Source organism: Schistocerca nitens, chromosome 2, assembly GCF_023898315.1.
Source record: "Schistocerca nitens isolate TAMUIC-IGC-003100 chromosome 2, iqSchNite1.1, whole genome shotgun sequence".
Lineage (NCBI taxonomy): Eukaryota > Metazoa > Arthropoda > Insecta > Orthoptera > Acrididae > Schistocerca > Schistocerca nitens.
Genome location: NC_064615.1, coordinates 1,110,847,665 through 1,110,874,509, shown reverse-complemented (window position 1 = coordinate 1,110,874,509; position 26,845 = coordinate 1,110,847,665). Strand labels below are relative to the sequence as shown.

The 26,845-nt window shown below is 45.8% G+C and overlaps 1 protein-coding gene across 1 annotated transcript in view; it reads left to right on the top strand.

The window, feature by feature from the left end:
- Positions 1-26,845, top strand: part of LOC126237504 (general transcription factor IIF subunit 2) — an 86,835-nt gene that overhangs the window by 17,180 nt on the left and 42,810 nt on the right. The window lies entirely within an intron of this gene.

Here is a 26,845-nt window from a genome sequence, read left to right as displayed (position 1 = left end):
TTTAGTAGCTTTGAAGGAGGACATCATATGAAAGGTTTGCAATTATTTCGATGTTGTTTATGTGCCCAAAAGTTGAGCCCCCTCGGGCCTGGGGGTTAGAATAGGCCCAAGGTATTCCTGCCTGTTGTAAGAGGTGACTAAAAGGAGTCTCACACCTTTTGGCCTTTGTAATGACCCCCTGTAGGATTTGACTTCCGTTTTTCAAAATTTTCCCAAAGAGTGAGCCAACTGGGGAAGGGGACCTTACATGGTGCATCGTGTCCATCGTGCATTGAGATCTTTAGCCCACTTTCTTGTTGTGGCATTGCAGTCCCGCTCATCCTCCATCACTTGAGTGAGGACGCCTTCCTGGGTGCAATTTCCTCCACCCTCTATGCAGTGTTGTTTTCTGCACCGACGCGACCATGGAACTCTTTGCACCTCATATCCATCACAGTAGCCAGACTGTTGAGGTGGGGCCACCATGTACCCTGTTGGTTGTAGCCCCCTGACTATACAGGGATTGCTCTGCTGATGCCTGCGCCATTAACTTCCCATGTATGCCAAGGAGTAGATGCCCGTCACCCTGGGGCATCAGGACTCCCGGCAATGGCCATCCTGCCAGGTGGCCTTTGCTGCGGCTGGGTTGTGCCCATGGGGAAGGCCCCTGGTTGGAGTGTGAGGCATCAGGGCGGATGACGCATGATGAAGCGTACCATGTCATCATATGCTGGTGATCAAATGCCAGCAGTCTCTAAGCATTCCAAGTCTCAGTACAATGCAAGGAAGTATGATCCTAAATCATTCTCCTCCCTGGCCACACCATGGGAGGAATGCCAGGCTAAGGATAGCAGCGAACCTTATTTGCCCCGGTACCTTGTATGTATGAGAGTTGATGGGAAATCCTTTGTCTCTATGAAGCCTTAGTTTTTGTAGGGCATTTAGAGGACAAGTTTGAGGAGATGGAGGGCTTGTCCAAAATGCTGTCAGGGTCAGTATTGGTAAAAACAGCACCCTCTGCCCAGTCATGGGCACTACTCGCTTGTGACAAGTTGGGGGATGTTTCCATTACAATCGTGCCTCATAAGAGCTTAAATATTGTCCAGGGTATTATATTCCACAGGGACCTTCTTTTGCAGTCTGACGACGAGTTGTGCGCCAGCTTAGAGCGACGAGGAGTTCATTTCATCCGGCGCGTCCATCAGGGTACAAGGTATAATCAGGTTGCCACCGGTGCCTTCATCTTGGCCTTCAAGGGTGACACATTACCCAAGAAGGTCAAGGTGATAGTCTACTGCTGTGATGTCAAGCCATATATCCCTCCCCCAATGCGGTGATTTAAGTTTTGGAAGTTCGGGCATATGTCTTCCCACTGTACTTCTAGCATCACATGTTGAGATTGTGGGCGTCCATCCCATCCCAATACTCCATGTGCCCTGCCTCCCATCTGTGTCGACTGCAGGGAGCATTGCCCTCCTTGCTCACCAGACTGCAAGATTTTACTGCGAGAAAGGAAAATCGTGGAATACAAGACCCTGGACCGACTGACCTCCACTGAGGCCAAGAGGAAATTTGAGCACCTACATCCTATGGCTATGACCTATTCTTGTGTCGCTGCTACAAGAACAGATGCAGCCCCATCAGTTCCACAAGTTCCAGTCGGCTCTCAGAGCCGGAAGACTACACCTGCCTCCTTGATGGTGGGGACACTTCCCTCCCAGTTGCTCCCACACCACCTACCTCGGGAGCACTGTCCCCCCCTCCCCAATCATCGGGGACCTTCTCGCTAGGAAGGGGTCACTTGGGTCACTCCCTTCCCTGGTTTCTGCTAGTGGGAATGATGACACCTGCCAGTGGCTGAAATGGCCTAAAGCAGCAGGAATTGCAGCAGTTTTTTCCACCACCTGGCTGAGCTATGGCAGCTGTTAAGCTTTACACCTGCTTTCTGCATTGGCTTCCAGGAAACGTGGTTCCCGGCAATGTGGACCCCTGCCCTTCATGGCTACAGGGGATATCGCAAGAGCCATAATGAATATAATAGAGTGTCAGGTGGAGTTTGCATTTATGTCCTGAACTCGGTATGCAGTGAACCTGTGCCCCTTCAAACGCCTCTTGAAGCAGTGGCTGTCAGGATAAGAATGATGCAGGAAATAACTGTCTGCAATGTATATCTTCCTCCAAATGGTGCAGTACCCCTGAACACATTGGCTGCACTGATTGATCAACTCCCTAAACCTTTCCTGCTTTAACGCTCAGAACCCCTTGTGGGGTGGCACCGTGCTTACTGGCTGAGGCAGAGATGTTGAAAATGTATTGTCACAACTCGATCTCTGCCTCTTAAGTATAGGTACCACCACACATTTCAGAGTGGCACATGGCACATATTCGGCCATTGATCTCTTGGTTTGCAGTCCTGACCTTCTCCCATCTATCCGCTGGAGCGCGCCTGACAACCTGTGTAGTAGTGACCATTTCCCCATTTTCCTGTCACTGCTCCGGCATCAGGCCCATGGATGCCTGCCCAGATGGGCTTTAAACAACGCAGACTGAGACACTTTCACCTCTGCTGTCACCATTGTATATCCCCCACATGGTAACATCAATGTGACGGTTGAGCAGGTAACTACAACGATCATTTCTGTGGCGGAAAACGTGATCCCTTGTTCTTTAGGGTGCCCCCAGTGAAAGACAGTCCCTTGGTGATTGCTGGAAGTTGCTGAGGCAATTAAGGAATGTTGGCGAGTTCTACAGCAGCATAAGCAGTACTCTTCCCTGGAGCACCTCATAGCCTTTAAAGGGGTCCTTGCCCATGTTCGCCAGCTCATCAAAAGACGGTAACAGGAGTGTTGGGAGAGATATGTCTCTACCATTGGGTGCCATACGTCACCTTCCCAAGTCTGGGCAAAGATCAAACGAGTTTTTGGGTATCAGACCCCGACAGGTGTTCCCAGTGTTACCATAAATGGCATGTTATCTACTGACGCAAATGCGATTGCTGAGCACTATGCTCGTGCCTCTGCATCGGAGAATTGCCCCCCAGCCTTTTGCACTCTCAAATGGTGGGAGGGAAAGGAAAGTCCTCTCGTTGATTACACGCCGCAGTGAACCCTATAACACCCCATTTACTGAGTGAGAGCTCCTCAGTGCCCCTTGCATGTTGCCCCGACACAGCTCCTGGACCAGATCGGTTCCACAGTCAGGTGATTAAACATATCTCGTCTGACTACAAATGACATCTCCTTGTGATCGTCAACCAGGTCTGGTGCAATGGCGTCTTTCCATCGCACTGGTGCAATGGCGTCTTTCCATTGCACTGGCGGGTAGAGCACCATCATACCAGTGCTCAAAACCGGCAAAAACCTGCTTGATGTGGATAGCTATTGGCCCATCAGCCTCAACAACATTCTTTGTAAGCAGCTGGTTGGGCTGGGTCGTGGAGTCACTTGGCCTACTGGCTCCGTGCCAGGGCGGTTTTCGCCTGGGTTGTTCTACCACTGATACCGTATTTACCCAAATCCAAACCACACTCGAATCTAAGCCGCACCTGAAGAATGAGACTCGAAATCAAGGAAAAAAAAAATTCCCAAATCTAAGCCGCACCTGAAATTTGAGACTCGAAATTCAAGGGGGAGAAACGTTTTAGACCGCACCTCCAAACTGAAACGTAGTTGGTCCATTGTAATATGAGACAATTTAGGTCGAATGAATGACGATACAGCTACAGTAGTTTGGTGCGTGTGGTAAACTTAACAGTTAAGCTTTACCACGTAGTCATTGCTATGCGTCAGGCGCTCCGTCCATATTTATACTAGAGAACCTTTTTCACATGCTTCGTCTGGTTTGAATTGATTGCTTATTTTTCTTTGATCTGATAAGTGCCGTTCTCTTTATTATAGGTGTTTCCGTCACTCTAAGCTCAAAATGCATTATTGTACTGTGCCATGCATTGTTTGTCGCATTCTGATAATGCGTGTTTACGGCCTGACGCCGCTTGCGGCGTGGCTTGCTTTTGTGCACGCTACCACCGCTTACAATTAAAAAAAAGATAGAGGAATCGTCTCATTAGCGAAACAATGGCAAGAGACTGCTATTTGTTGTTACTTACACTGCCGCTTTCTTTGATAATGATCAACAAGAACCAAATAATACACTGCATATGATAGATGTTCTGAACGAAAGTTTAGCGAAAATTTTCCTCCGTTTGAAAATTTGTGCAGACACCTCTTTAGTACATTACATTCTGCACAGAAATTAGTCATCTTAGGTTTAAAAATCTAGTCAGTTGCCGTGCTTCATTTCTGACTATCACTATTCAGCATAGGAATTATACAAATATAAACATGACATGATATGTATATTCTTCCGCGTTTGCTCTTGTCTCACTCTAGTTTTGTAGTTTATTAGGAAGACAGGATTTAAATGAGATAGCAGGAAACACTTAGGAATTCATGGCAAAATGTTTACATTCGTATTATTCTTATGGTGAAGAGAATACTGCATGTGATTCACAATTGATAAAAGTTCCTATTAGCAACCATCTCGTGTCACAGGTAGGAAAAAATTCAGAACGTGGAGTTGGACATATTGGCAAACATTCCAAACAGTCTTGCCAGTCAGATTTTCGTAGTATGTAGGCTGCTACATTCGAAGATGAACAATACGGAATTTGTATTTACTTCGTTGGATAATGTATGAAAATGCAGTGGTCGAAACTCGGGGCAGAGAAAAAAGCTTGTCCTCCACCTTTTTTTAAAAAATTTGTTTACTGATGCAGAGGTTTTGGCGCCAGTATTTATCTGTGTGCCTGCAAAGCATGCCTGTGTAATGCTACATATATTCGACGGCAGAAGTTAGTTGTGGCGGCACCTACCAACATTTTTCAGAACTTCCACTTACATTGCACTCGATTCTAAGCTGCAGGCAGTTTTTTGGATTACAAAAACCGGAAAAAAGTGCGGCTTAGATTCGAGTAAATACGGTAATCTTGTGTCCCTTGAGTCTGCCATCTGAACAGCCTTTTCCAGATGTCAACACCTTCTTGCTGTCTTTTTTGATTTACGAAAACCGTATGACACCACCTGGCGACATCATATTCTTGCCACATTACATGAGTGGGGTCTCTGAGGCCCACTTCCAATTTTTATCCAGAATTTCCTGTCGCTTCGTACTTTTTGTGTTCAAGTTGGTGCCTCCCGTAGGTCCCCCCATATCCAGGAGAATGGGGTCCCGCAGGGCTCTGTATTGAGTGTATCTCTGTTTTAGTGGCCATTAACAGTCTAGCAGCAGCTGTAGGGCCATCCGTCTCACACTCTCTGTATTCAGATGACTTCTGTATTTCGTACTGCTCCACCAGTACTGGTGTTGCTGAGTGGCGTCTACAGGGAGCCATCCGCAAGGTGCAGTCATGGGCTCTAGCCCATGGCTTCCCGTTTTCGGCCACAAAATCGTGTGTCATACACTTCAGTCGGCATTGTACCATTCATCCAGAACCAGAACTTTACCGTGTGATGATCCCCTCACTGCAGTGGAGACATATTGATTTTTAGTACCGGTTTTCGACACCCAATTGACCTGGCTTCGTCACCTTCGTCAGCTTAAGTGGAAGTGCTGGCAGCCGCTCAATGCCCTCCACTGCCTGAACAACACCAAGTGGGGTGCAGATCACTCTACACTGCTGCAGCTCTACAGAGCCCTTGTTCAATCCTACCTTGACTATGGGAGTCTGATTTATGGTTTGGTGGTGCCCTCTGTTTTGTGTTTCCTCGACCCAGTGCATCACTGCAGCGTTCGACTAGCGACAGCAGCTTTTAGGATGAGTCCGGTGACCAGCATCCGGGCAGAGGCTGGAGTCTCTCCATTGCAGGTCAGGCATGCATTACTGCTTGCCAGTTATGTGGTTTACACCAATGGCTGATGATCATGTCGGCTTCGCTTATTTCCATGGAGGACATATTGAACGGTATTTCTTGCCCAGCGGCTGCAGTGTTTTCACTGCAGAGCTGGTGGCTGTATCTTGTGCTCTTGAGCACATCTGTTCGTGCCCTGGAGTGTAGTTTCTTTTGTGTACTGACTTCTTGAGCAGCCTACAAGCTATTGACCAGTGCTATCCTCATCATCCTTTGGTAGCGACCATCCAGGAGTCCATCTGTGCCTGGAACGGTCCATTCGTTCAGTGGTGTTTGTGTGGACCCCAGGAAACGCTGGAATCCCAGGCAACGAACTTGCTGACATGCTGACCTGTGTTCGTTTTTATGCCGCCAGGTTTTTCAGCTTTGGGAGACAGAATGGCATAGTCTCAGTACACACAACACACTGTGTGCCATTAAGGAGACTACGAATGTGTGGCAGTCCATCCGGGTCTCTCGCAGGACTCTGGTTCTGTGCTGGCTCCGCATTAACCACACTTGGGTGACACATGGCTACCTCCTATGCCGTGAAGTCCCGCCTCAGTGTTGATGCAGTGCCTGGTTGACAGTGGACCATATTCTGTTGCACTGTCCCACTTTGACTGCCCTGTAACGAAATCTTCAGTTACCGGACTCGTTGCCGTTAATTTCATCTGACAACACCTCATCAGCTGATTTAGTTTTAAGTTTTATTTGTGAGGGTTGGTTTTATCGTTTTATCTAAGTTTTAGCACATGTCTTTTCTCCCTATGTATCCTCCACCCTAGTGCTTTTAGGGTGGAGGTTTTAACGTGTTGCGGAGTGGCTGGCTTCTCCTTTTTATTCTCATGGTCAGCCAGCCGTGGTAATCTGTTAATCTGTTGTGTCGTTTTAATCTCTTCTACCTGTTTCTTGCATTTGTGCGGTTTTCTTCTCCCCTTTTGTCCATTTAAATATTTGTTGCTCTTCCGTCGTGCTTGTGGTTTTTCCTTTCTCTGCGTTTTGTGTTGTCAGTTTCGCTTGTTTTATTCTCACCCTTGTGGCAGTGTTTTATTCGGAACACAGGACTGATGACCTAGCAGTTTGGGCCTGTTTCCCCTCCTCTAAACCAACCAACCAAAAATTGAGTATTTACATACACTCCTTCCATTATAAATGTAAATTTCATAAGTGTAGAATGTTAATATTTGTACTTCCTGTGGTGTTATTTGAAATTTTGTAAATGATTCTCATTTGATAAATTTAAGTCAACCAACTAGTCAGCTGGTGGGGAGAGCTGCACATTCAGATTGAAGACAACAACACTAACACAGTGTGTCTGAAGAGATGAGTGGTCATGGAATGTATGCACGTTGGTCCTACAGAAAGTCACACTTGTATTTCTTGCCAGTTTGCCCACATCATTTAAGTAACATTACTGTGCAATTTGTATTCATCCTTCATGTTTATGGTTGAATAAGTGTGGCTGAGACTAAATATTAAGACATTATCATTATCTAATGCTCTCACATGTTTAGTATCCCACAACAGGGTGGCTTAGCATGAGTAATGTTGAGTAGCTGCACTGTTTTGCTAAGGAAGGTTATTTGTAGCACTCACGTGTGTCTGTCTGAGAAATCATAGAGAGCTACCCATACAATAATTGACAATAATTGCTCGGGTGGTAGCAAGTGATTTGTAATGCGCTAAGTGATGAATTACTTGTCATTCTGGAAAGAGAAGTATTGGTGCACATAAACAGTGCTGTTCATCCTGTTGATGTAGAGGGAAAAAATTGTGCTTCACAATAATATTATGAAAATAATACATAGCTACTCACTACAAAGAGGAGACATTGAGTCACAGACAGGCACAACAAAAAGACTGCTATAAATGTGAACTTTCAGCCACACACGACCACTGCCACTGACTACTGAGACCAGACTCCTTTTGGCCAAGAGCTCTTATTTATTGTGCCTGTCTGCAAGCAAACGTCTCCTCTATATTGTGTGTCACAATCTTCTCTGTCCATAATATTGTTGTTATTCGATCTTGGATTTTCCATTGTGTATACTTCACAATAAACTCTGGATGTTAGAACAAAATGAAACATTTTGAGTATTAAGTGACACTCAAGATGTTGTATTGTATTCTGTTGAATGTCCGTCAGAGTCTATGTGGCATTGACCATTTTTCAGTTTTTCACCGCAGTTAGTATGTGTGGCGCGTTACACTGCCTCAAAAAAAGATTGTGTAAATGCCTAAGATAGACAGAAAAAGCAATGGTATTTATCCATGTGCATATTTACATAAGAATAGACGGCTATACAATACAAGAGAAGGAAAGTTGCTACTCACCATATAGCGGAGATGTTGAGCCGCAATATATATATATATATATATATATATATATATATATATATATATATATATATATATATATATATGTCTGCTTGTGAGATGTCTGCTTGTGTCTGTATATGTGTGGATGGATATGTGTGTGTGTGCGAGTGTATACCCGTCCTTTTTTCCCCCTAAGGTAAGTCTTTCCGCTCCCGGGATTGGAATGACTCCTTACCCTCCCCCTTAAAACCCACATCCTTTCGTCTTTCCCTCTCCTTCCCTCTTTCCTGATGAGGCAACAGTTTGTTGCGAAAGCATTACATGCAGTCTCCCATCCTTCATCAAAGACACCAACCACTTTCTCGAAAGCCTGGAAGCCTTACACAATCCGTTACCCCCGGAAACCATCCTTGTGACCATTGATGCCACTTCCTTATACACAAATAGTGCGCACGTCCAGGGCCTCGCTGCGATGGAGCACTTCCTTTCACGCCAATCACTTGCCACCCTACCTAAAACCTCTTTCCTCATCACCTTAGCCAGCTTCATCCTGACCCACAACTTCTTCACTTTTGAAGGCCAGACATACCAACAATTAAAGGGAACAGCCATGGGTAACAGGATGGCCCCCTCGTACGCCAACCTATTCATGGGTCGCTTAGAGGAAGCCTTCTTGGTTACCCAGGCCTGCCAACCCAAAGTTTGGTACAGATTTATTGATGACATCTTCATGATCTGGACTCACAGTGAAGAAGAACTTCAGAATTTCCTCTCCAACCTCAACTCCTTTGGTTCCATCAGATTCACCTGGTCCTACTCCAAATCCCATGCCACTTTCCTTGACGTTGACCTCCACCTGTCCAATGGCCAGCTTCACACGTCCGTCCACATCAAACCCACCAACAAGCAACAGTACCTGCATTATGACAGCTGCCACCCATTCCACATCAAACGGTCCCTTCCCTACAGCCTAGGTCTTCGTGGCAAACGAATCTGCTCCAGTCTGGAATCCCTTAACCATTACACCAACAACCTAACAACAGCTTTCGCATCTCGCAACTACCCTCCCGACCTGGTACAGAAGCAAATAACCAGAGCCACTTCCTCATCCCCTCGAACCCAGAATCCCCCACAGAAGAACCACAAAAGTGCCCCACTTGTGACAGGATACTTTCTGGGACTGGACCAGACTCTGAATGTGGCTCTCCAGCAGGGATACGACTTCCTCAAATCCTGCCCTGAAATGAGATCCATCCTTCATGAAATCCTCCCCACTCCACCAAGAGTGTCTTTCCGCCGTCCACCTAACCTTTGTAACCTGTTAGTTCATCCCTATGTAATCCCCAAACAACCTTCCCTACCCTCTGGCTCCTATCCTTGTAACCGCCCCCTGTGTAAAACCTGTCCCATGCACCCTCCCACCACCACCTACTCCAGTCCTGTAACCCGGAAGGTGTACACGATCAAAGGCAGAGCCACATGTGAAAGCACCCACGTGATTTACCAACTGACCTGCCTACACTGTGATGCATTCTATGTGGGAATGACCAGCAACAAACTGTCCATTCGCATGAATGGACACAGGCAGACAGTGTTTGTTGGTAATGAGGATCACCCTGTGGCTAAACATGCCTTGGTGCACGGCCAGCACATCTTGGCACAGTGTTACACCGTCCGGGTTATCTGGATACTTCCCACCAACACCAACCTATCCGAACTCCGGAGATGGGAACTTGCTCTTCAATATATCCTCTCTTCCCGTTACCCACCAGGCCTCAATCTCCGCTAATTTCAAGTTGCCGCCACTCATACCTCACCTGTCATTCAACATCATCTTTGCCTCTTCACTTCCGCCTCGACTGACATCTCTGCCCAAACTCTTTGTCTTTAAATATGTCTGCTTGTGTCTGTGTATGTGCAGATGGATATGTGTGTGTGTGCGCGAGTGTATACCCGTCCTTTTTTCCCCCTAAGCTAAGTCTTTCCGCTCCCGGGATTGGAATGACTCCTTACACTCTCCCTTAAAACCCACATCCTTTCGTCTTTCCCTCTCCTTCCCTCTTTCCTGATGAGGCAACAGTTTGTTGCGAAAGCTTGAATTTTGTGTGTGTGTTTGTGTTTGTTTGTGTGTCTATCGATCTGCCAGCACTTTCGTTCGGTAAGTCACATCATCTTTGTTTATATATATATATATATATATATATATATATATATATATATATATATATATATATATATATATCAGACAGTAATGAGAAGTTCTGCGTATTTGGTGGAGATAGGTGTGGGAGAAATGACAGTAATCAACACACATCATGACACAACACCACAACATGATACAAAAAGGAGCAATATAATTACTACTTTGGAATCACTTCAGTAGTGTGAAATAATTCCTTTTAGTAAATTGTCAGGTAAATTGTATACTATTTATCTCGAAAAATGGGAAGTCCAGGATGGAATAACAGTAATTTGGAAAGGATAGATTGCTACTCACCACATAGAGGAGGTGTTAATTTACAGGCAGGCACAGAGAAGAAGACTGTCCAAATATTTAAGCTTTTGGATGACGTCCTTCTGAAATAGAAAAATCACCTTCCCTGCTTGTACTCCAGCACTATACAGGCACTGTATACCACTAGTGCATCTACTAGTCTTTTCCTCAATCTACTTTTCTTCGGTATGAGGAGCATCAGCATTGTTTTCGTGTGGGATGTTGTAATACTACCTTCGTTAGAAAGGATACTAGTCATTTCTGGAGTTGAAGTGATTATCACTATTTGTATGCAGTACTGGAAAAAGAACAGCCAATTTGAAACTTCAAGCTGAATTGGCAATATCACAAAACAATTACCACAATTGCAAGCTGCAGTTTGAAGTAGTAATCTTAGGGCTACGTCAGAATTAGCCAGTCTTCCAAATTGGTGAAAAGTTATAGTCGTAGTATGGCATTCTGCCTTATGGCAGGTCTTGTCGTGGGTTAAGCCTCTTCCACTTTTGTCTGTCCATAGTGTCTTATCATTTCTGAATATTTGTCTCCTTTTATATTGTCCAACATTTGATATCTTCTTTGTCCTCTTCCCCTTTTACCCTCCACCATTCCTTCTATTCCTTCCTTCAGTAAACAGTCCCTCCTCAAACAATGTCCAATCCAGTTCCGTTTTCTCTTTCTGATAATTTTCATCATGTTTCTTTCTTCTCCAACTCGTGTTAATACTTCTTCATTACTTACTCGGTCTTCCCATTTCACTTTTTCCATTCTTCTCCATATCCACATCTCTAAGAGCCTCCAATCTTCTTTCATCTTCTTCCTCAATGTCCAGGTCTCCACACCATATAGTGCAGCGCTCCAGATGTAACATTTGGTAAGTCTTTTTCTCAGATCTTTGTTTAGTGGCCCACAAAGTAATTTCTGTTTCCTCTTGAATCCTTCTTTTGCATAGCAATTCTTTTCCTAATTTCTGTTGAGCAATACATATCATCCATTATTACACTTCCCAAGTAACTGAAGTTATTCACTTGCTCCATTTCCTCTCTCTCTCTATTTTCTTACGGCATTTATCCCCTTTCCTCCAATTACCATGCTTTTCGTTTTCTTCTTGTTAATCTTCATTCCATATTCTCCTAATTTTGTGTTTAGATCATCTAACATTTGTTCCATCTCTCTTGCACTCTCTGCTATCTCAACCATGTCATCTGCAAATCTTACACACTCCACTCTGTGACCCCTATATAAGCTCCTTTCCTTCCATCAAAACTTTCACTAATAATTTCCTCCAGATATATATTGAACAGTGTTGGTGATAAACAACAACCTTGTTGGACACCTCTTCCCAGTTCTATTTCTTCACTCATCACACCTCCCACTGTTACTCTTGCTCTCTGGTTCAAGTATAAATTTCTAATTAACTGTCTATCCCTCCAGTCAACTCCATCTTTCCATATGATTTCCATCAGTGTGTTCCATCTGACACAGTCAGAAGCCTTTTCAAGATCATTGAACACAACATACACCTTCCTTTTCTTCTCCATGTACCTCTCCCCTATCACTCTCAGTAGCCCAGTGGTATCTCTAGTTCCCATTCCTCGCCTGAAACCAAATTGTTCATATCATATTATGCAATTCAACTTTCCATATAGCCTTCTGTTGAGCGTCCTCAACAAGACTTTGGCTGCATGCAATATCAGGCTCACTGTTCTGTGTTCCTCACACAAAGGTGTAGGATGTGCTATAAATCTGGTAGCTTTAGTTTAGCTATCTCAAATGTGTTTAGAAGCAGCTTAATAGTATCGGTTCTGTGGGGAAGGATCTTGGAAAATATCATATAATAGTTGTAGAGGCAGCAGGTAAAATTTTGACAGCAACAACTATGTCGAATTGCGGATGACTTCAGGCACAATGCTAAGAGTACTCTGCACAATAGCGCAAAATTGATGTCTTTTCTTGAACATTGTGATAAGCCCTAGATTGCATCTGAACACCTCTGATGAGAAATTCCTTTGATGACTAATTATCAGATCACTCTCTTGCTCTTGGGGTGGGAAACTGCCCCTGAAAGTAGAAGAATCAGCAATGATCAATAGCATGAGGATGGAAAAAACAAAAACTGCTGTATTAAAGATAAATAAGGTGTATCCACGGGACATGTACTGTAATTGTAAGTGAAATTAAAAAAGTGTCATGATAATCTATCCATTGGTAAGAGATTCTGGATTGAATCTCTGGGAGGGGACTGCCAAGGGGGAGGAGACCAAGAGAGAAATGTGGAATAACCAACCAAAGAGTGACATTGTGTGAGTTGCGATGTGGAATATCATTAATTCAAACATGGTAGGGGAGCTAGAAAATATGAAAAGGAAAATATTGAGGCTCACTCTAGATATTTTGTGTGTGTGTGTGTGTGGGGGGGGGGGGGGGGGGTGAAGTGAACTGGAAAGAAGACAAGGATGTCTGATCAGGTGAATATAGGGTAATATCAATAGCAATAGAAAATGGCATGACAGGAGTAAGAATTTAATGAGTAGGAAGGTAGGGTAGTGAAAAGAGAGACAGTATATAAAGGGAGAAGAAATTTTATTGTGATGGGGATTGGAATGTGGGAATAGATAAAGGAGCAGAAGAAAGGATTTTGGGCGAAAATGGTCTTGATAGTAGCAATGAGAGAGGAGGAAGACTAATGGAGTTGCAGTAAATTTTAACTAGTAGTAGTGAATAATCTGCTCAAGAATCATGAGATGTGGTGGTATAATTGGAAACAGCTCAGAGACAAGGGAAGATTCCAACTGGATTACTTGTTCAAACAGAGATTCATAAATCAGATATTGGATTTTAAGGTGTACCCAAGAGCAGATTTGGACTCAAATCACAACTTTGTAATGGAGAAGAATAGCCTGAAGTTTAGGAGAATTGTACTGAAGAACCAGTGTGGGTAGAAGTGGGATACTGAAGTACTGAGGAATTACGAGACATGTTTGAAGTTCACTAAAGATGTGGGTACTGTGATAAGGAATATCACAATAGGGAGTTTAGTTGAAGAGGAGCAATCGTAGATTTGGAAAAACAAACAGAGGTACTGCGGAGGAAACCACAAAGAAATCCTTTGGTAATAGAAGATCACAGCAGTATAAATCAGTTAGGAATGAAATAAATATGAAGTGCTAGAAAGCCACGGTGAAGTGGCTGCAGGGAAAATGTGAAGAAATTGTCAGGACTGACTGAGTCAGCCCAACCTTCGGTGAAATTAAAAGCGAGGGCAGCAATATCAAGAGCACAATGGGAATTGAACAGTTTAAACGCAGAGAACAGTGCTAATGGATGGAAAGAGTACATTGAAGGCCTCTCTGAGGGGGAGAATTATCTGTCGACATGATAGAAGAAGAAACTGATGTTGATATGAAATAGATACGGGATCCAGTATTAGTCAGAGTTTAAAAGAACTTTGGAAGGCTTGAGATCAAAGAAGGCAGAAGGGGTAGATAACATTCCATCATAATTTCTTAAGTCGTTGGGAAAATTGGCATCCAAATGATGTCTAATTGTCTGTCTTATTACCTTGATTCAAGGATTGAAAGTATCTGTTAGCTGCATGACAAGTAGTAGTGTTTATAATTGTAAATCTCCATGTAGTAATGTTTTGTAAAAAGACTTCTGTTGTTACTGCTGTAAGTAGCAATTTTTTTAAAACATACGAGGTTGGTTTGATAATCTGCAAAAAAGTAAGAAAAAAATGTTTCTCTCATAAACAGCTTACCTTACTTCTCAACATAGTCTCCTTTGATGATGTACACTTTATCCAGTGATCCTTCAGCTTTTTCATCCCATCGGAAAAATAGATTCTGTCAAACTCTGCAAAATACTCATTGATAGCAACTACGTGGCACTTCCCCATATGATGAAGTTTTTTTAGCAGCAAGCCAAAGTTTCAACTTCAGGAACTGGAGGAAACCGCTTGGGGCTAAGTAGGTGAATAGAGTGGATGAGGAACCAGTTCAAAGCTTAATTCATGCATTTTCACCACTGTTATCGCTGATGTGTGGGATGTTGCATTATCCCATTGAAAGAATACTTTCTTGCGTCCCAGTCTCGATCTTTTTTCAGTGAACACAAGTTTCAGATTATCCAACAATGAAACATAATGGGGTTGAGTTATGGTTCTGGCTTTTTCCAAGTAATTTATGAGGATTATTCCTTGGCAGTCCCAAAAAGATAGTGGCCATCACCTTACCACCTGGCACAATGCCCTTTGCTCCTCTGGTGCATTTTCACCAACCTTTGTTCATTGTTTTGACTAATGCTTTCACTCTGATTTTTAATGATGGCTCCAGGTTTCATCAGTAGTAACAAATCAGCACAAAAAATCTTGCAGATTGCAACTGAACATCACCAGATATTGTGTTGAAATGTTGTGCTGGATGCTCTTCTGGTCGACTGTGAGTAGTCGTGGCACCTACTTCACACAGCTTCTTCGTAGCCAATTCTCCATGCAAGATACTATGCACTCACTCAGTTGAGATACTACAGGTTCAGCAGTATCACAAATTTTCATTCGATGGTCTTCATTACCGTATCATGAATTTTGTCAGTGGTTTCCTTTGTGGTGACCTCAGTGGATGGCCGGAGCACACTTTATCATCACTACTTGTCTGATCACGTTTAAATTCATTAATCCCAAAGTAAATGGCCTTTAACAATGGTGCAAAGTGTGCATGAATGTCAGCTGATTCTGTTTTGATTTATACAGTAGTCCAACCCTTCAAATGAAAACATTTAATTACAGTACGAAACAGTTTTCTCCATTTTCAATCGCAGCCGCCACATTGACAGTTCGGGAGAGCTTCTGTGAAGTTTGGAAGGTCGGAGGCAAGTTGCTGTTGGAGGTAAGGCTGTGAGGGCAGGTCATGAGTCGTGCTTGGGTAGCGCAGATGGTAGAGCTCTTGTTCGCAAAAGGCAATGGTCCCGAGTTCGGGTCTCGGTCCGGCACACAGTTTTAATCTGCCAGGAAGTTTCAATGCACTGTATGGTGTGCATTGTTGAAATTAATTATACAATCTTTGGAATAAACAAGCTTACCAACCATGAAGGAGCAATAAAAATGTTCTATTCTTTCACAGAAATTTGCCACCCTTGAATGACAGTAACAAGGTAAGCATTTTTATTCATTCTTCATTACTGGATGGACATTCTGTTATTAAAAGGGTGAATGAGCTTTCAGACCGTGATGCACAAATTTTAACACTAAAAGGCTTATGTACTAAAAAAAGTCACATTTAATTACAAACTATGTAGGAAAGTTAATCCAACAGCAATAGAGAGTTTTTTAAACCTTGTCGATGAACAAGAGTGGCTGGATGTTTATAGTGCCAGTAACATAGATTATAAATATAATGCTTTCCTTAACACATTTCTCATGCTCTTTGAGCATTGCTTTCCATTAGAACCTTCTAAATGGGGTACTAGCAGTAATAGGCAGCCCGGGTGGCTGACTAGTGGGATGAGGATATCATGTAGAACAAAGTGGGAGTTAATCAGCATCATGTATCCTCTGTCACAATTTGACTATGATTTTGACAAACTCTGGAAACCAGTAAATTTGCACTTCATCCTGTCCTATACGTGTTCAGTTTGTGAGAGATCTAGTGATCTTGCTGGCCAGGGCAGCTGTTGCATGTCGTGAAAAGCATGTTGCATCAGAGTGTGCCGTATGAGGATGTGCATTGTCCTGCTGAAAAAGTACATCACCTTCTTGTCGAAGACATGGCAGTAGTACAGGGATAATTTGAGCAATGCAGTTGGCACTAGGTACCAAACCCTGTAAAAACACTAAATGTGACTGGGAGTTGTAACTGGTAGCTCCATACACCTTGACGCTGATGCACTACAAACGGGCCTTGGCCCGAGGTGTAGGAGTTTTGGCTTATTACAGCCTTTCCTCCTATTCCTTACGATGCGATGATGATGTGGCCTGGCTTTATGGTGTGCCCTCTCGTGGTCCGGTGTTGGTCCTGGCTACTAGCATGCAGGCATGCTAGTGGTGGACTTTGGTCTTCTGTGCCTCGCGCGAGACGTTGTGCAGTGCTGTCTGTACGTCTGAGGACAGCTTCCTCTTGCCGTCACGAATCTCCTTCCTCAGCCGCACGACTGCGTCCTCTAGGATGTAGTCCCAGTTGCACGGCGTGAAGACGGAGTTCGTGTTGATTATGTTGAACTCGAGCAGAATTGTCCGGTGCCCGCCACGTAGCTCGTACGGCCTATGTGGGAGCGACGGCTTCCGTTCCCCTTCCACCTGGGTGAAGAGGTATGGGTTCTTTTGGGCATTGTAGCGCCCATCCCGTAACATGGTGGCTATCTTCTTTAGCACGTCCGGCATGTTCATCCTGTCCGGAAAAGGGATTACATCTGTGCGTAGTTTCCCAGCCTCTTCTTGTTTCCCCTGCTGTTTTACCTGCCCGTCGGGAGTTGGGGAAGGGGAGGACGATGCCACGTCCATGGGCATCTCCCCGGTTTCCTGTATTGCTACAGGTTCCAGGGTGACGTCTGATTGAGTGGCCATGTCCTTCTGTGACAGTAAGTCCGTCTGCGCGGCGGCGTCCACCCCCACCGGGTGCACCGCAGGGGAAGCAGGCACGGGAGCGGGCACCTTCTTCTTGTTGAGAACTCGCAGCTTCTCACGCAGCTGCTGGAGCTGACAATTGACTGCAACGAGTTCTTCCTTAAGCGCGGCCTGTTCGGCCACAAAGGCAGCTTGGAAGCCGGTCATGGTGTCGTCAGTGGCGGCTTCAGGTCGGTGCATCTCATACCCCTTGCCAGAGCGGGGTCAGGATGGGGCAGCCGTCGTGGCATCTGATACCGCCACTGGATGTGGTGCGGTGGGCTGACGGCGAAACTTCTTGAGGTTGTTGCAGCTACGTGAGTTGGCAGCATGTGGACCGCCGCAGTTTGCGCAGCTGCTGGCCACCCCACGTGGCGTGGTGCAACTGCAGGTGTCGTGTGACGCCGCACACTTCAAGCACGCGACAGCGTTCTTGCAATGACTCGCAGTGTGCCCCAGTTGTGGCACCTGTAGCACTGCACGTCCTTGCGTTGCCGGTGAGTGCACTTCGGCGTCAGCGGCGGCCGCTAATGCTCCCCATCGCATTGATGAAAAGCTCAAGTGTGGCTGCGAGCTGCTTTCCCTTGTGTCCAGCCATGGCGTTGGGCTAGTGGCGTTGGCGTGCGCGAGTGACAGTAACGAAGTGAGGTGCGTGTGCGTGCGTGCGTGCGTGCGTGCGTGCATGCGTGCTTCCTACACCTTGAAGCCTGGGGTGCAACCAGTGTGTTGTGGCCAAATGCACCCCAGAAAAGGCCACTCACAAGGTCTGTGTCATACATGTGTATGTCACTCACTCACATACACACAGAATCTGTACTCATCACTCTCCACTCAACTCTCACAATACCAGAGTAGCATGCTTGACGATGTGGTGGCAGTAGTATCCTGGCCAGTGACATATGTCATATTGACCTACTGCAAGCACATAGCCCCACTGCTCCTTGGCCACAAAGCAGATGCAGCATGTCTCCAGATTTCTTCCCTGAATGACTTTTGTTTGGCCACTGCTGCTTACACAACATGTCGATCGTGATGCACGTCTGTATTGTGCAGACGTCCAGGGTCTTCCTATGAGTGTGGGACTGCTGAAAGCAGCGATGCACCATCAATACATAATGTCCAACATGCGCAGCAGTCTGTCAATACGTTCATCCTGCTTCCCACAGGCCCACAGTGTGACCCAGTTCAAATGACTGAGATTGTCAACAGGAGTATGCGCTCATCGGTAGGGTGCGATTGTATCCTAGAATGAAGTTGCGAACAATGTTCATGTCAAACTTCAGCACAGTTATTGCCTGCAGTGTAGATTCAGAGAGTGCGCAGACTGGCCTCTTGAGTGCCATCTGGTTGCTAATGACCATGACAAATAAATCACTAGCACTACAACTCCAGAGTGTGCACATGCTATGCCCTGGTGCTACTGCACACATCCCTTGAGAACGTTGCAATTCCACCCCCCCCCCTCCCCTCCCCCCACCGGTGTATTATACAGGTGGTGGACAGAAATGTGGACAAACAAAAAACACAACACATTACTATGTTTCAAAAGATGCAGAAAACCCATGGACATTCAAAAAAGCTCCCAGTCCTGTTGGAATCCTGTATGGTTTTCAGTGAAATCTTGTGCCATTATTCCTGCAAAATAATGGCAAGTTTAGGTAATAATGATGGATGAGGATAGAAATCGCGCATTCTTTTCTCCAAAGCATACTACAAAGTCTCAGTAATATTGTGGTCTGGTGAGTGGTGGTCATCCTCGTGTTGACGAACCAATCGTGGACAATGCGAGCTGTGTGAAAGGAGCCCTGTTGTATTGGAACACAGCATCACCAATGATGAACAAACATTGTGCCATGGGATGGACATAATCAGCCAAAATGGTCACATAGTCATTGACAGTAATGTGACCTTGCAGAGTAACCATGGGGCCCTTGGAATAACATGCTATTATGGCCTTAATCATATTGGGACCCTTGCCATGTTTCACTCTTGAAAATGAACTTGACCGGAAGTTGGGAACAGTTTGAAACAAGACTTATCAGACCAAATGACTTCCTTCCATTGCTCTTTCCCCCCTGGATCCGGGGGTAAGAATTGGCCTGAGGTATTCCTGCCTGTCGTAAGAGGCAATTAAAAGGAGTTTCACACGTTTTGGCCTTTATATGATGGTCCCCTGTAGGGGTTAACCTCCATTCTTCAAAATTTTCCCGAAGAGTGAGCCAACTGGGGAAGGGGGCCTTACATGGTGCATCGTGTCCATTGTGCATTGAGACCTTTAGCTCACTTTCTCATCGTCGCATTGCAGTCTCGCCCATTCTCCACCTCTTGGGCGAGGACACCGTCCTGGGTGCATTTTACACCATACACTATGTAATGTCACTTTCTGCGTCGACGATGACCATGGACTTCTTTGCACCTGATATCCAGCACGGTAGTCAGTCCGTTGTGGTGGGGCGGCCATGTACCCTGTTGGTTGTAGCCCCCTGCCACACAGGGATTGCTCTGCTGATGCCTGCACTGTTAACTCCCATGTATGCCATGGAGTAGATGCCCATCCCCTGGGCATTGGGACTCCCGGCAACGGCCATCCTGCCAGGTGGCCTTTGCTGTGGCTGGGTGGTGGCCATGGGGAGAGCCCCTGGTCAGAGTGGGTGGCCTGAGATGGATGACACGTCATGAAGCATAGTCCATCACCTCTTGCTGGTGGTGAAACATCAGCAGTCTCTAAGTGTTGACGAGCTCAATTCAACGCACAGAAGCACGACTCCAAATAGTTCCCCTCCCTGGCCATACCAAGGGAGGAATGTCAGGGTGAGGATGGCAGCGGATCTTATTCGCCGCATTTCCTTGTATGTTCGAGAGCTGATGGGGGATCTTTCGTGATGGTGAAGCCTCAGTTTTTTGTTGAGCATTTAGAGGACAAGTTTGGGGAGGTGGAGGGCTTGTCCAAAATGAGATCTGGGTCAGTCTTGATCAAAACAGCATCTTCTGCCAAGTCATGGGAGTTACTCTCTTGTGACAAGCTGGAGGATGTTTCTGTAACCATAACGCCCCATAAGAGCTTAAATATCATCGAGGGTATCATATTTCACAGGGAACTGCTTTTGCAGTCTGACGATGTGCTGTGCGCCAATTTAGAGTGGCGAGGTGTACATTTTGTCCGGCTTGTCAACCGGGGTCCGAGGGATAATCAGGTTGCCGCCGGTGTCTTCATCTTGGCCTCCGATGGTGATGGATTGCCTGAGAAGGTCAAGGTGATGATTTACCCCTGTGATGTAAAGCCCTATATCCCTCCCCCAGTGCGGTGCTTTAAATGCTGGAAGTTCGGCCATATGTCTTCCCGCTGTACTACCAGCATCACATGTCGAGATTGCGGATGCCCATCACTTCCCAATGCTCCATGTGCCCCGCCTCCCATCTGTGTCAACTGCGGAGAGCACCATTCACCTTGCTTGCCAGACTGCAGGATTCTCCAGAAAGAAAGGAAAATCATGGAGTACAAGACCCTGGACCAACTGGCCTACACTGAGGCTAAGAGAAAAAAAAAATGCCTTTATCCTGTGCGTATGACATCGTCTTACGCCGCCGCTACGACAGTTCTGGCACCATCAGCTCCGCCAACCCCAGTCACCTCTCAGAGCTTGAAGACTACACCTGCCCCCTTGATGGTGGGGGGCATTTCCCTCCCTATTGCTCCTGCACCGCCTACTTCTGGAGCAACACCGCCCCCCTCAACTATTCGGGGACATCCGTCCCAACTTCTGAGCCAGAGAAGCGTAAGTCTTCTCCAGCTTCTCTCTCTAGGAGCAGGTCCCTTGGATCACTCCCTTCCCAGGTTTCTGCTAATGGGAAAGATGACACCCGCCAGTGGCTGAAGAGCCCAAAAGCAGCTGGTCAAAGGGCTTCACGCTCATCCTCAGTCCCAGAGACTGACCCAGTGAAGTCCTCCCAGCCAGGGAAACCCAAGGAACAGCAAGAGAAATCCAAAAAGAAAACCCCCAAGACCTAGGAAATTGCAGTGGCACCCACACCACCGCTACCTGCAAGCTCTGCGTCTGAGGATGGGGTGGACATTTTGGCATCCGCTAAAGACCTAGTTCTTGCCAGACCATCAGATACAATGGATATAAGGGGACTGATGACCAAAGATGTTAAGTCCCATAGTGCTCAGAACCACAATGGATATAGCCTGCTCAAGCAAGAAGTCTGTGGCAGCACGTTACTCTGAGGCTTAAACTACCTCATTGAATGTTCCATACCTTCCCAGTCTCATGATCACGTCATCCTCCAGTGGAATTGTGGTGGTTTTTTCCACCGCCTGGCTGAGCTACAGCAACTGTTAAGCTATACACATCTGCATTGCCCTCCAGGAAACTTGGTTCCTGGCAATGCAGACCCCTCCCCTCTGGGGCCATAAGGGATACTACAGGAACCATAGTAACTATAATCGAGTGTCAGGTGGAGTTTCCATTTATGTCCTAGATTCAGTCTGTAGTGTACCTGTGCCCCTTCAAACCCCTCTTGAAGCTGTGGCTGTCAGAATGACGATGACTCGGGAAATAACTGTCTGCAACGTGTATCTTCCTCCAGATGGTGCAGTACCCCTGAATGTATTAGCTGCACTGATTGATCAACTGCCTAAACCTTTCCTACTTTTGGGAGATTTTAATGCCCATTACCCCTTGTGGGGCAGCACAGTGCTTAATGGCCGAGGCAGAGATGTCGAAACTTTATTATCTCAGTTCGACCTCTGTCTCATAAATACTGGGGCCACCTCACATTTCAGTGTGGCTCATAGTAGTTATTCAGCCATTGATTTATCAATTTGCAGCCCAGGACTTATCCCATCTATCCACTGGAGAGCATATGATGACCTGTATGGTAGTGACCACTTCCCATCTTCATGTCACTGTCCCCATATCAGGGCCACGGACTGGGAAACTTTCACCTCTGCTGCCACTGTTGAATCTCCCCCATACGGTAACATAGGTGTGATCGTTGAGCAGGTGACTACAATAATTGTTTCTGTGACAGAAAACGTGATCCCTCGCTCTTGCAGGTGCCTGAGGCGTAAGGCAGCCCCTCGTTGGTCACTGGAAGTCGCTGTAGCAATTAAGGAGTGTTGGTGAGCTCTGCAGTGGCATAAGTGGCACCCTTCCCTGGAGCCTCTCATAGCTTTTAAATGGATCTGTGCCCGCGTTCGTCAACTTATCAAATGACGGAAACAGGAGTTTTGGGAGAGATACGTCTCGAGCATTGGGTGCCATACATCACCTTCCCAAGTCTGGGCAAAGATCAGATGTCTTTTTGGGTACCAGACACCAACAGGTGTTCCCAGTATTACCATAAATGGTGTGTTATCTACCGCCGCAAACGTGATTGCCGAGCACTTTGCTTGAGCCTCTCTGTCGGAGAATTACCCCCCAGCCTTTCTCACTCTCAAATGGCGGCTGGAAGGGAACGTCCTCTCATTCACCACACGCCACAGTGAATCCTATAATGCCCCATTTACAGAGTGGGAGCCCCTCAGTGCCCTTGCACATTGCCCTGACACAGCTCCTAGGCCAGATGATTAAACATCTCTCATCTGACTAAAAGCGATATTTTCTCATCATCTTCAATTGGATCTGGTGCGATGGCATCTTTTCATCGCAATGGCGGGAGACCACCATTATTACAGTGCTCAAACCCGGTAAAAACCCGCTTGATGCGGATAGCTATTGGCCCACCAGCCTCACCAATGTTCTGTGTAAGAATGTATGGTTTGTCAGCTGTTGGGTTGGGTCCTGGAGTCACGTGGCCTACTGGTTCCGTGCCAGGGCGGCTTCCGCCAGGGTCGTTCTACCACTGATAATCTTGTGTCCCTTGAGTCTGCCACCCGAACAGCCTTTTCCAGATGCCAACACCTGGTTGCCGTCTTTTTTGACTTATGTAAAGCATATGACATGACCTGGCGACACCATATGCTTGCCACATTGTACGAGTGGGGTCTCCAGGGCCCGTTCACAATTTTTATCCAAAATGTCCTGTCGCTTCGTACTTTCCATGTCCAAGTTGGTGCCTCCCATAGTTCCATCCATATTGAGGAGAATGGAGTCCCGCAGGGCTCTGTATTGAGCGTCTCTTTATTTTTAGTGGCCATTAACGGTCTAGCAGCAGATGTCGGGCCCTCTGTCTCACCTTCTCTGTATGCAGATGACTTCTGTATTTCACACTGCTCCACCAGCATTGGTGTTGCTGAGCATCGCCTACAGGGAGCCATCCACAAGGTGCGGTCATGGGCTCTAGCTCACGGCTTCTAGTTTTCAGCTGCAAAGTTGTGTGTCATGCACTTCACTCGGCATCGTACTGTTCACTGGACCCAGAACTTTACCTTCATGACGATCCACTCTGTGTAGTGGAGATACATCAATTCTTAGGACTGGTTGTCGACGCTTGGTTGACTTAGCTTCGTCATCTTTGTCAGCTTAAGCAGAAGTGCAAGTAGCACCTCAATGCCCTCCGCTGCCTGAGCAACACCAGTAGGGGTGCAGATCGCTCTACACTGCTGCAGCTCTACAGAGCCTTTGTCCATTCCCGAACTGAATATAGAAGTGTGGTTAATGGTTTAGCAGTGCCGTCAGCATTGCATTTACTTGAACCTGTGCACCACTGCGGGGTTCGACTAGCGACAGGAGCTTTTACGATGAATCCGGTGACCGGCGTACTAGTGGAGGCTAGGGTCCCTCCATTGCAGATCAGACGTGCACAACTGCTCGTCAGTTACACAGCACACACTCGTAGTTCTCCTTAGCATCTGAATTACCATCTCCTTTTCCCACACATGGCGGTCCATCTCCCGCATCGGCGGCCCAGGTTGGGGCTAACAATTACGGTTCACGTGCAGTCCCTTCTCTCCGAACGGGAGTACTTCCCTTTACCATCTCTACTTACGGTCCGCTCACATATGCCTCCATGGTGTACGCCTCAGCTGCAGCTTCATCTGGACCTTTCATGTGGCCCTAAGGACTCCGTTAACTCTGCAGCTCTCCGCTGTCACTTCCTCTCGATTCTTGATGTGTTCCTGGGCTCTGAAGTGGTTTACACCAACGACTCGATGGCTGATGGCCGCGTTGGCTTTGTTTACGTTCACAGCGGCCATATTGAACAGCATTCCTTACCCGATGGCTGCAGTGTGTTCACTGCAGTGCATGTGGCCATTTCTCATGCACTTTAGTATCTTCATTCATGCCCTGGAAAGTCTCTTTTTTTTTTTATGTACTGACTCCTTGAGCAGCCAGAAAACTATCGACCAGTGCTACCCTCGTCATCCTTTGGTAGCATCCATCTATGCCCTGGAATGGTCCAGTCATTCACTGGTGTTCGTCTGGACCCCTGGTTACGTCGGAATCCCAGGAAATGAACTTGTTGACAGGCTGGCCAAACAGGCTACACGCAAACCACTTCTGGGGATGGGCATCCCTGTAACTGACCTGCGTATGTTATTACGCCGCAAGGTTTTTCAGCTTTGGGAGACGGAATGGTAAAATGTCCATACACACAACAAACTGCAAGCCTTTAAGGGGACCATGAATGTGTAGAAGTCCTTGATGAGGGTATTCCGTGGTTCTCTGCCGGCTCTGCACTGGCCATGCCTGGGTGACCCACGGCTGCCTCCTGCGCCGTGAAGACCCACCTCAGTGTCGGTCCAGCGCCTGGTAGACAGTGGCCCGTATTCTTCTGCTCTGTCCTTCTTTGGCTGCCCTGCACCTTCATCTTCAGTTGCCAGACTTGTTATCATTGATTGTAGCAGGCAACGCCTCATTGGCTGTTTTGGTTGTACGTTCCATCCATGAGGGTGGGTTTTATGATTCGATCTGAGTTTTAGCACTTGTCCTTTGTCCCTGTGTGTCCTCAACCTAGTGCTTTTAGGGTGGAGATTTTAATATGTTACAGGGTGGCTGGCTTTCCCTTTTTATTTTCGTGGTCGGCCAGCCACTATAATCTGCTTTCTTGTTTTAGTCTCTTTAACTGCGTCTGTCTGTTGTTTTCTTGTCCATTTTTGTTCCTTTAAGTGTTCGTTACCTTTCCTTCGTTCTTGTGGTCTTTCCTTTCTTTCCGTTTTGTGTTATATGTCTCGTCTGTTTTATTCTCACACTTGTGGCATTATTTTATTAGGAACAAGGGACCAGTTACCTCGTAGTTTGTTCTCTTTCCCCCTCTTTTAAACCAACCAACCAACCAACCAACCATTGCTCTGTAGTCCATGTTTTATGGCTTCAGATACCTAATTGTCCTGTTACAAGCATTTGCATTATTGATGAATGGTTTTGGAATTCCAGTTCTTCCAGCTCACCATGTGATTCCCAGCTTACAGAGTTCCCATCTTGTTTTGATGCTGATAGGGTCCACGAGGGCGACATTCAGTACTGCAGATACTTTTGCAGCTGTCATTGTCTAATTTTTCATCACAGTCCTCTTCAGTGATCATCTGACATGATGACTCAATACATACTTTCATGCATGTTGTGACTTGGTGGATGATGTTTTTTCCAACTTCCCTGATTGCAGTGTAAATCTGCAGTATGGTGCCTTTTGAAACACAAAATGTGTCGACTGCCTCAATTAGAAAAGCACCCACCATATAAGCACTAACAATTTGCCCACATTTGAATTCACTTAGCTCTGACAATGCACACACAACTATACAGACCACTGCTCTGATCATGATTGACATGTCTGCCACATATTGAGCACATTGCACAGGTGCTGTTTGTGATCAAATACAACAGCGCAATCTGCATGTTTGGCTTGCAGATGCATTTATGTTGAGACATGCTTTTATTGTAGTGTTTCCATATTTTTGTCCAACCCCCAAAATTCATGAAAACTTACATCATCATGTTTCGATATACATAAACAACTAGAAACATATATACAATATTGTGAAAGTCGCTACTCACCATATAGCAGAGATGCTGAGTCGCAGATAGGCACAACAAAAAGACTGTCACAGATAAAGCTTTCGGTTGAAAGTTTTGTTTGTGACAGTCTTTTTGTTATACCTATCTGTGACTCAGCATCTCCGCTATATGGTAATGACTTTCATAGTATTGTTACATTCCATCCTGGATTTTCCATTGTTTGATAGAAACACATACACCCATATCATATATATTACAATAAAAAACAAATAAAACTACAAAAAGAACTTTCCATTGAAAATCCCTGCCACACAAATCTAGGCTGCCCAACCCCCCCCCCCCCCCCTCTCTCTCTCTCTCTCTCTCTCTCTCTCTCTCTCACACACACACACACACACACACACACACACACAGATACACACCAGTTATTTCTCTGCCTGAGTGGATCTATGGAACATGATGAATGAATTAGTATGCCATTACTTCACCACCTTCAAAAAACCTACAGCCCAATATAAAGAGAGGAGGTTCACATTAGTAGCTCCACTCAGTGTTTGTGTTTTGACTTACCCTGCTGTGTAGGTCTGTTAGCTATAATTTTTTTTTTAAGTACAAAAATTTACACTATGGGATTCTGGAAATTTTTACTGTTTTAAGTAAATAATAA